Consider the following 13,275-nt stretch of genomic DNA (forward strand, 5'->3'; position numbering starts at 1 on the left):
ATAAAGGATGAGCAAATCAAGTTAGAAAAGTTGAAAAATAGCTCAGGTTAGATTTCAACGATCTTCAGTCATCCTATCAGCGGGAAGTAAAGAATCAGATTACAGAAGGATCAAGTAAACAAGAGTCAACAGGTTTTAAAAGAAAAGATGAAGAAGGCAAAGAGGAGCCCAAGCAAAGAAAACACCATGTTAGGATAGTTTCCAAAGAAAAGGAGGCATTAGAGAAAAGACTATTGGAAAATCAAGCTCAAAACCATAAATTAAAAGGCAAGATCATAAGGTTGGAAACTGCACTGCAAAGTTAAGAAAGTAACTCAAAAGTTAAAAACTTGCGGAAGAAAGTAAATGAACTGGAAGCCAAAATTCAAGATCTTCATATGAAGGCGAATCAAATCCCTATTGTCCCTTATGAAGGAATTTTACAATGGCGTTATCGTTGGGAACGAGCTCAATAGAAAGTCAAACAAAGAGACGACCTCATTGCAAAATATTTGGAACAAACTCAGGGAGTGGCACAATATTTGGTGGACTTGGCATACGAAGCTACCACTTTGAGTGAATAATTAGAGCCAAGAACCGAAGAAGCTCATAAGGTCTTTGAGTTACTTGAGCATATACAACAGTTAGGAGAAGTTGCTCAGATATATATGTGATGTTGTATTGTACTATGTCTTAAAGCTTTATAATAAAACTTTGTTTTAGTATAAAAGTTGTACCAAATGAATCATCTCAATATCAACACCTTGCATTTTACATAAACATTTTTTCATTTCACATTACATTTTCCATACTTGTTAATAAACATCCACATTCATTAAGAAAAGGGTTTTTTTTTCTTTTTCAAAGAATACTGGACCCCCCTAAGCATCCATATAATACCAGAAAAGGGCAATAGACGATAAGATCATTCAAATTGAAAGGAATCAGCTTGAGATGCAAGAGAATTTCAAAAAAGCTCGTGAAGAAATGCACGAACAATTGATAAAATCTCATAATGAAATGATGGAAAATTTTGCAAGTATGTTAAAAAGGAAAAGTATGGACCAAATAAATGATAGGTTATATAAGAAATGATCAATTATTGATCCATTGTTTTCAAGAAAGCTTAACAGGTTCGGCCATCCGATAGTATAACCAATTAAGTAGGGCCCATATTAAATCTTAGAAAGATTTGGCTAAATATTTCTTGGAAAAATATAAGCATGTAAAGGATATAAGGCCTAATCGAAAGGTAATGCAGAACATGGAAAAGAAATTCAATGAAAGTTTCAGGCAATATGCCCAGAGATGGAGGGACATAGATGTACAAGTACATCCACCCATGGAAGAAGATGAAACAAATGTGCTCTTTGTAAACACTTTGAAAGCTCATTTCTTTACTCATCTCATAGGGAACTCTTTTAAAAGCTTTGCTGACATAGTCACAGCAGGTGAGATGGTTGAAATGGCAGTTAAGAGTGGGAAACCTGAAAGCAGTGAATCTAGCAAGAAGACATTTATGAAAAAGAAACAAAAATGAGGTAAATGATGCAAGGAAATATGAGTCCAATAATATTACGGTGTGTCGACCTTAGGATATTGGATCTTCTACACAAAACCTTGCCAAACAAGGGACAAGGGAACCAAGGGAGGAAAGAGATAAACCTTAGTTTGACCCAATTCCTATGACATACAAAGAGTTATATCAGATATTATATGACAAGCAGATAATATCACCTTATCATGTATCACCCATACAACCTCCATACCCCAAGCAGTACAATGATTACTTGCAATGCGAATACCATGCAAGAGCTCGCGGACATTCTATCAAAAATTGCGTTGTATTTAAAAGAATTATTTAAAGCTTGAGAACAAAGAATATCATAAATTTTGGCGATAGAGAGCAACCAAATGTAGCTCAAAATCCATTACCAAATCATGCAGGAGTAGGAATCAATGCAGTTATAGAGGAAAAGGAAAGCATATGATAAGGCAAATAAGTGAAGTAACATCACCCAAGCTATGGGTATGGACTCAAATGATCAAATTTGGTTTGCTAAAATCGGATTTGTCAGTAAAATGATTAAACTGTGGAAATATATGTCATTATCATTATTGCGAAGGAAATGTTATACAACAATGCCCATATTTTTCAGAATTTTGTACAAAAAATGATGGATGAAAAGAAGATGAAATTTTTCAAGGAAATATCAGAAGAACAAATGGATATTTGCGCCTCTGAATGATCATCTAGAGAGATTTATAACTCTAATCATCCACTAATTATCACACCAAGAACTCAGGTACCAAATAAGAAAGCTCTAAAGGTGGTCATCACTTCACCATCCCTATTTTCTTATAAAAATAACAAGCATGTACCATGGAATTATGAATGCCAAATGAAGGAAACAATGAAAGGAAATAAAGAGGTAGATGAAGTTGTACATTTTACTAGAAGTTGGAGATGTTATTCTAAGGAACCTGAGAAGCATGTTCCGGTTGATAAAGGGAAAAAGGTCGAGTTACAATTGAAAGAAGATGAAACTGTCATCAATGAAGCTGTAGAATTCTTGAAGTTTCTCAAGCACAGTGAATACAATATTGTTGAACAGTTGCATAAATATCTAGCTCGCATATCAGTCTTAACACTTTTATTAAGCTCCGAAGCACATCGTAATGCTTTATTAAAAGTGTTACACCAAACTTTTGTGCCAAATGAATTACCTGTAAACAAATTGGATAAGTTGATTACAAATATACAGGCTGACAACTTCCTTTCTTTTTCCGAAGATGAAATTCCTTCTGAAACGAGTGGTAGCCCTAAAGCTCTGCATATCACGTTTAAGTATAAAGGACATATTCTATCCCGAGTGTTAGTAGATAATGGCTCAACTTTGAATGTAATGCCATTAGTGACTTTGAAGAAATTACCAATTGACAGCTCACTCATGAGAAATAGTCAGAGTATTGTCCGAGCTTTTGATGGAACCAAGAAAGAAGTATTGGGAAAAGTCGATATTCCTTTAACTATTGACCCAGCTACCTATGAGATAGAATTCCTTGTAATGGATATTATACCCACTTACAATTGTTTGTTGGGAAGACTCTAGATTCATCAAGCAGTGGCAGTTCCATCCACATTACACCAAAAAATAAAATTTATAAAAGATGGTAGACTGATATGTCTTAATATTGAAGAAGACATTATTACTTCAGTCTATACCACTACTCCATATGTTGAATTGGATGAAGAAGCTATTGAGTGCTCATTCAGATCATTGGAATTTGTCAATGTGACATTTGTGGTTGAGGACAAAAGGATGCCTAAACCCAAAATTTTTAATTGAACAAAAATGGGACTTAGATTGACCTTAGGAAAAGGGGTAAAAATTGGAAAAGGATTAGGAAATTATTTGCAAGGACCAATCAATCCAATTTTTCCTATTTCTAAGAAATATCAATTTGGTTTGGGATATCAGCCGACCATAAAAGAGAGACAGATGGGCATTATAAAGAATCAAGAACTGAGAAAGGCCAAATTAGCTGGAATAGATCCCACATGGGAATCGATGACTTTTACACTATTGAATAATACTTTTGTATCTGGAGGACATATATTTCAATAAAATCAAGAAAGAAAAGGGATGCTCGTTGAAGATACTTTGAAAGAAATGAATAGCAATGTCATATCAGATGATGAATTTGTGGAAATGAAAGCTATGGGTGTTTATCCCACATCATCGGATTTTGAGTTAAATAATTGGACTGTGGAAGAATTACATGTAGTTTTCAAGTATTTTTTAGAGTAATACACCAGAACTTTCGTTGTTGCCTTTACCCTGAGGTAATAGTTAGATTTTGTGTAAAGGGTTAAATTATTTGTTTTTCTTTTTCAATAAAAGATGCATTAGTTCTAAATGGCAATAAATTTTAATGCATTTTCATGATTATATATATACTCTTGTTTATTTTTCTTTCAGGAACTCAAGTATCAATGACATAGATGCTAATGATATTGGCCTAAAAATTGATTTGAGCAGCCTATGTGTCCTGAGGAGGTTGAGAGTTCTGATAATGGTGAAAGATATGATTTACCTTTCGAGCTGTTAAAAATGGTAGAAAAAGAGGATAAGCAAATCTTACCTCATAAGGAACTTATTCAGATCTTAAAATTAGGGTTTGATATGGACAAGAAGGATGCAAAAATTGGCACCAATTTATCGAATAAAGGATGTCAGGGTTTGATTAAATTACTGCAAGAATACAAGGATGTATTTTCTCGGTCATACGAGGACATGCTAGGGTTAAATACAGAATTGGTAGTACATAAGTTACCAATAAGACCAGAATGTAAGCAAGTACAGCAAAAGCTAAGAATAATGAAACCTGAAATTCTACTCAAGGTTAAGAAAGAAGTAAAAAAACAATTTGATGTTGGATTTCTTAAAGTAGAAAATTATTCTAAATGGGTAGCAAATATTGTCCATGTAACAAAGAAGGATGGTAAAGTCTGTATGTGTGTTGATTATCGAGATCTTAATAAAGCCAGTACAAAGGATAATTTTCCTTTGCCACACATATACACATTAGAGGACAATACTGCTAAGAATTAACTATTCTCATTTATGGATGGTTTCTCTGGATATAATCAAATTATAATGTACCCTGATGATATGGAGAAAACCACATTTGCCACCTTATGGGGAACGTTTTGATATAAAGTGATGCCATTTGGACTAAAGAATATAGGGGCAACATATCAAAGGGCTATAGTAACATTATTTCACGACATGATGCATAAAGAAATATAAATTTATGTTGATGATATGATTTTCAAATCCAAGTCAGAAGAAGAGCATGTTGAGAATTTGAGGAAGCTTTTCCAAAGATTAAGAAAATGTCAGTTAAAGCTTAAACCAAAAAAGTGTACATTTGGGGTGACATTTGGTAAACTCGTGGGATTTGTTGTGAGCCAAAAAGGAATTGAAATAGACCCTGATAAATTAAAGCTATTCAAGATTTGCCATCCCCGTAAACACAAAAGGAGGTTCAGGGATTTTTGGGGAGACTTAATTATATAGCTCGATTTATTTCGCAGCTAACTGAAAAATGTGATCCTATTTTTCGCCTCCTTAGAAAGAGTGATTCTAGAACATGTAATGAAGAATGTAAAGAATCCTTTGAGTCAGTTAAGAAATATATGTCAAGTACCCCAATCTTGGTACCACCCATCCCAGGAAAACCCTTAATTCTTTACTTATCGATCTGGGAAAAATTCAATGGGGTGTGTATTAGGACAGCATGATCTAACTAAAAAGAAAGAAAGAGTTATTTATTATCTAATAAAAAGTTCACTGAATGTGAAATTAGATATTGTTTAATTGAAAATTTGTGTTGTGCTCTAGTATGGACCACTTGAAGGCTTAGGCAATACATGTTGTATCACACTACATGGTTTATATCCATATTTGATCTTTTAAAGTATTTAATGGATGCACCTGCATTATCTGGAAGATTAGCTCGTTGTCAAATTCTGTTGTCAGAATTTGACATCCAATATGTCAGTCTAAAAGCAGTAAAATGGAGTGCAATAACTAAATTTATTGTAAGTAGAACTTCTCAAGAATATCAGCCAATAGATTTTTATTTTCCTGATAAGGATTTGATGGCAATTTCAGTAAGAAAATCGGTTACATCTATCAATGAATATTGGAAGTTGACTTTTGATGGTACTTCGAATGCCTTGGGGCATGGAATTAGGGCAATTTTAGTATCACTCGAAGGAAATCATTATCCATTTACTAGCCATCTTAATTTTAATTGTACAAACAATACAGCTGAGTATGAGGCATGTATTTTGGGTCTTGGAGCGGCCATTGAATGTAAAGTAAAAATGCTCAAGGTTTATGGGGATTCAGCTTTAGTAATTTACCAAATTAGAGTAGAATGTGAGACAAAAGATTTCAAGCTTATAAAATATCAGAAACTGGTTCTGGAACTCAACAAAGAGTTTGAAGAAGTGGCTTTTGATTACATCCCTAGAGAAAAAAAATTAAATGGCAGATGCCTTGGCAACTTTGGTAGTCGCGTTTAAGGTAAATGAACATTCAAGTATGATGCCTACTGAAATGTAGGCTTATGAATATCTAGCTCATTGTTTTAATATTGAAGAAGAAGAAGAGGAACCCTAGTACTATGATATCTTGCAATATATCAAATATCAAATATCAAAATTATCCTGAACAAGCAAATGAAAATGATAAGAGAACTATCCGAAGAATGGCATAAGGATATGTACTAGATGGTGAAATTTTGTATAAAAAAAAACCTGAATCTGTTGAGATGTGTCGATACTAAAGAAGCTAAATCGATTCTTAAAGAAGTATATAATGGAGTATGTGGTACCCATGCTAATGGGCATACAATGGTTAGACAAATTATGATATTTGGATATTATTGGTCAACTATGGAAACTAATTGTATTAATTATGCCCGAAAATGGCAAAAGTGTCAAATTTATGGAGACAGGAAGCATACTCATCTTCATACATTACATGTAATGATAGCTTCTTGGCCATTCTCTATGTGAGGCATAGATGTTATTGGAGAAGTTTTTCCTAAAGCTTCAAATGGACATCGCTTCATTTTGGTAGCAATGGATTATTTTACCAAATGGGTAGAAGCAGCTTCTTATGCAAATATTACTCAGTCCAAAGTCTGTAAATTCTTGAAAAAAGAAATTATTTATCGATATGGTATGCTAGAGAGAATTATTATTTATAATGCTTTGAATCTGAACAACAAGATGATGAAATAAGTCTGTGAATAATTCCAGATAAAGCATCATAATTCCACCACATATCGACCAAAGTTGAATGGAGCAGTTGAGGTAGCTAATAAGAATATCAAGAGTCTTGTAGAGAAGATGACTAAAACTTATAAAGATTGGCATGAGAAATTACCATTTGCTTTCTTAGCCTATCGAACTTCAGTATGAACATCGACAGGGGCAACTCTGTTTTCATTAACCTGTGGGATGGAAGCAGTTGTAACTATTGAAGTAGAAATTTCTTCATTACGGGTTTTATCAGAAGTGAAGCTAGATGAGGTAGATTGGGTACAAACCAGATATGACCAGTTGAAATTAATCGAAGAAAATATAATGAAAGCTATTTGTCATGGTCAGATGTACCGAAAAAGGATGATACGAGCATATGATAAGAAAGTTCACCTCCGAGAATTTTACGAAGGGGATCTTGTACTCAAAAGTATTTTACCTTTTCGAAAGGATTTATGGGGAAAATGGATGCCAAATTGGGAAAGACCATATGTTGTAAAAAAGGTTTTTTCTGGAGGAGCTTTAGTCTTTGCTGAAATGGATGGACCTGAATTACCTAACCCAGTAAATTCAGATGCAGTTAAAAGGTATTTTTCATGAAAAAAAAAGGATTTGAGGAACTCCACACCTTCATCATAATTTCGAGATCCTTTTGACAAAAGCTACGCTCGAATTACTTTGTGGCATGCCAGTTCAAAAGTATTTTTGTTATTGGTGTTTGAAGATGCCTACTTTTTCCTTTACAAGTAAAAGTTTTTCATGTAAATTCTTTGCATAAATAAAAAGAGAAGTTTTTTTATATGCATCTTGCTTTGAAAATTCAAAACATGTAGTTTAATTTGAAGTAAATGAAATCATGATGTATTATTGTACAAAAAGTTTTTGAAAAGTGCAAATATTCTGAGGCTCACAATGATTTTAATATTTAATGACATAATAGGAGGTTTCAGATACTTGATGATGATCTGAAATATTTCTCATTAATGGTTTTTCATTTGTACAGGTGGAATTCAAGAAGAACATGAACAAGTTCTGGTTTGATCAAAAAGAATCAAAGATGGTCGGTCGAGATAAAATGATTATGTTTGTTGTACTTGTGATGAGACTAAGCCAAGAATGGACAATTAAAAGGGGTCCTTATTCGAAGAAAAAGAAAATACCCTGAAATTTTTTCATTACACACATTTTAGGCATAAATAGGATTATGACATTCATAAATACATGATAGCAAACATCTGTAGGTTTTTTGAAAAAGAAAGCCGAAATTTCAAATCCTGAGATAAGAATAATCAAAATACCTAAAAAGAGGGATATCTAAAGATTGCATGAGTATAATATCCATGGAAGAACAGTGGAACAATTTCTTTCCAATGTTGCAGATTTGATCTCCACGGAAGAGTAGTGGAAGAAAATCAACCTTAAATCTGGTCTTCATGAAAAAAGTAGTGAAATAGATTCTTTCCAGATCAATCCAATCTCCACGAAAGAGTAGTGGAAGCAATTCAACCTTAACTCTAGTCTTCACGAAAGAGTAGTAAAACATATTCTTTCCAAGTCAATCCCATCTACATGGAAGAGTAGTGGTAGCAAATCAACCTTGAATCTTGTCTTCACGGAAGAGTAGTAAAACAGATTATTTCCATGCAAATCAAGCATTCACAAAAGAGTAGTGAAACAATGCAATTCGACCTTCACAAAAGAGTAGTGAAGCAAGAATAGATCAAAAGTTTGATCTCCACGGAAGAGTAGTGGAACGAATTTTTATCAAATTAAAGTAACTCGACGAAAACTTCTTGTCTTTTTATCTTTGCTTTATTCTTGTTAACACAAAAATAAGCAAAGAGGGACAATTGTCGACAGTTGTTTTCATCCGAATTTGATTTTGATATAATTATATTATTATTATTATTATATTATTTTTATATTGTTAATAGTTACAATTTTATAGGCCCAAATGTAAAGCCCAAATTACTACCCAAAGGCCCAAACTAAAAGTCTAAACCCCAAAGCCCAGTTATAACCCAAACATCTATGTTACAAGCAATTCTTAGGACCTGATTCAGGCCTCGGTTCAACCCAAATAGCCTAACAGGCCCAAGGAGCAGACTTTATCTCATCTCTAGCGCCACGCAGATCCTAGCCGTTGGATCTGGAGAGATCTAACGGGCCTATGTCCAACCAGCAGGAACCCTAGGGTTCTCATTACACCCTAGTGCTATTTCGGCCGCCGTCATAGTGGTATGATGCCTCCGCCGCCGAACGCTCCAACCAGTACATGCCATGTCCTCACCGGATACATGAAATCTGAGTGCATTAAATGCACCCAGCCTCTTCATCTCACAGTTCCCTTCCCCTAGGGTGAGTCACCACCATAACTCCGTTAACTCACCGGGGTTTATCCTTTTAACTGGTACAAAAAGGGACTCGAAGAACCCTATAAATAGGGTAAACATACAAACAAGAAAGACAAAGAGAAAGAACGAGCAACCACCCCAATACACAGCAACCAAACTACCAAAATATTGAGAGAAGAAAGAAGAAGAAGCGTTATCATCGTCGGAGAACCCAAGCGTCACCTGAGAAGTTGAACTTCGAAGGTATATTTTCTTAGATATATTGCGATTTAAGGCTTTTTAGGAATAAAGGTTGTTAAATTCATGTTTAGGGAAAAAGGGGGATTGATTTGGTGTAATTGGTTGATATCCGACCACCATGGGTGGTGGTCAGCGGTGGCTATCTGCGATGGTGCATGGTTGTCGGACGGGGACGAATTCCCTCCGGTGAGGGAATTCTAGTGAGAGGCGAGAGCTTCTCTCTCTAAGAGAGAGAAGCAAAGGGGGGAAATGAGTCTTGAAGCCTCTTTAGACTGGTTTAGGGTCTATATATACCCCTCCCTGAATGGTGTTGTTTTGGGGAGAGAGTGTCGACGCAATTTCAGAAATGGGAAATCCCATCCAAGGTTCTTTTAATTTTATAATCATTTAGTTTAGTACCTAAAAGCATGTTTTCGTATATTCTGATTTAGTTTTCAAGTATTATTTATTTTTATTTTAGTCATTAAATATATATATATATATATATATATATATATATATAGAATAAATGACATGTTTAGTCCCTAAATATTAAAAAATTCTACTTTAGTCCCATATTAGTAAATTAGGATAAATTATATAATTAGTATATTATTTTAGTATTATTTCGAATTAGGTTAATTAATTTTATTATCTTATTTTTTAATCATTAATTAATTATTATTAGTATTTATATTTTAGGATTACTATTTTACATAATTTATAATTTAATATATATAGTTAATATTTTATAATAAGATTAATATTATTAAATATTTAGTAATTCTTTATAATAAGTTATTAAATTTATTTAAAAAAACAAGTTTATCATTTACTGCAAAGACATTAATTAATAAATATCAGTACCAATTTTGGGCGTTATGGGGATGCTAATCCTTCCCCATACGTAACCGACTCCCAAACTCATTTTTCTGGTATGCATACCCGAGTTGTATTATTTTAATATTATTCCTAAGAATTTTATTCGAATAATATAGCATTTTGGTGACCAATCTCACCAAATTAAAAGATTGGTGGCGACTCTACAACTTGGTGTTTCATCTGATTCAAGGAAGATAAACACTTACTTTTTTGAGACTAGTTACACTTATAGGGTGTAGTATTTGCACTCTCCGTCGACGGGTAGAGAAACGTCTCGACAATGATTGGCCACCTATTCACCCCTTAAGGGTGCATTTTTAAGCCGTTTTGTAAGCCATAAATAGGCATTTATTTTTCATTTGGAAAACAATCAATTACAATTAATCAACTTATCAGCTCGAGTGCAATTTAGTGAGAATTCACTTCTCTTTGTTTTTGTTTGAACTCTTTGAATTATTAATCATTGCTTGTGGTGTCAACCCTTACTCTTGGTATTTTTGGCTCCTAGTTTTCATAACTAGTGGGTCAAAGTCCTAGAGATTGAATATTTTATAAAGTTCTGGGTCAATACTCTTTATATTATTGGTTATACTTTGATCCTATGTCTTTCTTAGCATCACCATCACCTATATCCAACCTTAGCCATCCTTATATCACTATTCCTACACCACCTTCCTAAACAAGGGTTACACACCCAAACATATATCCAATGCTTATTATCCTTTACATATTTCCCTCATATAAATATTATCACCCTACACGCTTATCCTTTTTCTTCCTTTCTTATCAAAACAAGTGTACAAGGCCACAACTTACTTGCATTCAAGACTGGGACATCACTAAAGCTTACTTGGCAACATAGTCTTCCAAGTGTGTCTTCTATCATCGGTGGATCGATCAAGGGATTGAACCCTTGCTACTGGAATTCAAGGGATCGATCCTTCGGTTAAAGGGATCGAATTTTTTGCTTAGGGAATTTATCTTTTAAGCTAAAATATCATAGAAACTCAACTTTAAAGCACAAAAATGACAAGGTATTTTTTTAAAAAAAGGTTCCACTAAGTTGGAAAATATTTAAAACATGTTTTTCAAGTAAATTTGGACTTCAAATTATTTTTTAGAATTTTTTAGTAAATTTAATTAAGTCCAAAATCTTTTTTGCAATTTATTTGTTATATCAAAATAGTAATTTAATAGTGTTTTAGGAATTCAATTCATTCATCAAAGGGTTTTCATTATCTAAACATTTTTTTCAGGAATTTGAGAGCGGAAAAATAATCAAAGTGATATTAACATAAATAAGATATGCACAATAGAAAAGATTTAACGTGGTTCGACCTTGCCTATCTCCACGGGTGAGATGAATAATAATCCACTATAAACGTAAAGAACATGAAGGTACAAATACATGAGATCACATGTATCCCAAAACCTGATATAGATACCAAAATCTGGTATATCTCAAAACTATCTCTACAACATAAGCCCTAAAAGTTAAAAAGATTCCAAAAATGATTACATCTCTATGAAATAAGTCTCTCTCAAAATACCCTAAAAGCGAAGACATAATCTATATTAATAGAGTCAAATACTTGGTCACCAAGAATTCTTATTCCATAAAAATTCTTGTCTAAAATAGAACATATGTTATATAAGTCACAAGAAATACAAACAAATATTATCACTAGTAGTTGCACAAGATAGTGATTGTAATACCTTTTAAATTGTCTTTGTGATTGTTGAGGCTGAGACAATAGAAGCTTTTAACTTTTTATGAACAATTTGCATAAGGCTTTGTTTGGCGTGGCTTTCTAAACGCACTTTTAACTAAAAAAATTGTTTTGACCATAAAATCAATGTCAAACGGGTAAAAAAATAAAAGAAAATTTACGATGGAAACGGTGGTTTCAAACCAACCACAAAAGTTAGGTTTTTTAGCTTTTTCATTTTCAACTTTTTTGTTTAGAAGCAAATTATAATTTTTTAATTGCTAATTTATGAGTTCCATTCAATTATGTATTTACATTTTATTTAATAATTTAATAATAACATCCTTAAAAATTAATTTATTACTTAATAATTTATTTTAATTACTTAAAAGTAAATAAAATTCATAGTTTGTATATTAAATTTTACTTTAATTTGCGAGCACGAATGTATTTTTTCCATATTCTTTTTGTCAAAACAAGTATTTAAATTATTATTTTGTAATAATTTTATATACACATGTTAAAAAGTATTGTTAATATATTATTTCTTAATAAAATATTTTATTTATAAAAATATTATTAATGAGTTATCTTCAAATATTTTTTATAGTTTTTATTATACTTTAAGTTGATATATTTTATATATCATAGTATTAATAAGTGTAAATATAATTTAAATTCTATATTTTAAATTTACAACATAATGTCTATAATGGAATTTTTTTTCTTTTCAAACTCACTTCTTAACAACAATATCAAATAGCTAAATTATAAACTGCACTTTTAAAAAATACTTTTAAAAGTTCTTTTCTACCTTTAAAAGTCAATTTTCAAAAGTCCTGCCAAACTGACCCTAAGTAACTTATAAAAAAGATGGATTTTGGTTAAGAATTTTTACCCAAACCCAAAGGGTGTCGACCCAAATCAACCAGTCAGATTGGTTTTTTTAATATGTTTGTGTCGGTTTATTTTTAAAATTATGGTTGAGTTGGATTGGGTTCGGTTTAGGGTGAAAAAACTTGACCTAACTCATATTATGTTTTATATGTATAAGGGATAATTTTAACAAATCAGGTATCTCTACCGGTTTTGTCAAATTGGAACCGGTTTTGTCAAACTTCAACCTGTTATATTGTTATTTATCGATACTTCTTTTCAAGGTATCGATACCTACTGACAAGCTAAGTTTTCCGGTTGCCAAATATTTTAATATTTCTTCATGATTTCCACCTATAATATTATTATTACTCAACATTTTCGGTAGCGCTAAATCGACTTTAGTAAGTATCTT

The sequence above is a fragment of the Hibiscus syriacus genome, unplaced genomic scaffold (assembly GCF_006381635.1).
Source record: "Hibiscus syriacus cultivar Baekdansim isolate YM2019G1 unplaced genomic scaffold, ASM638163v2 tig00002511_pilon, whole genome shotgun sequence".
In the NCBI taxonomy this organism is placed as follows: Eukaryota; Viridiplantae; Streptophyta; class Magnoliopsida; order Malvales; family Malvaceae; genus Hibiscus; species Hibiscus syriacus.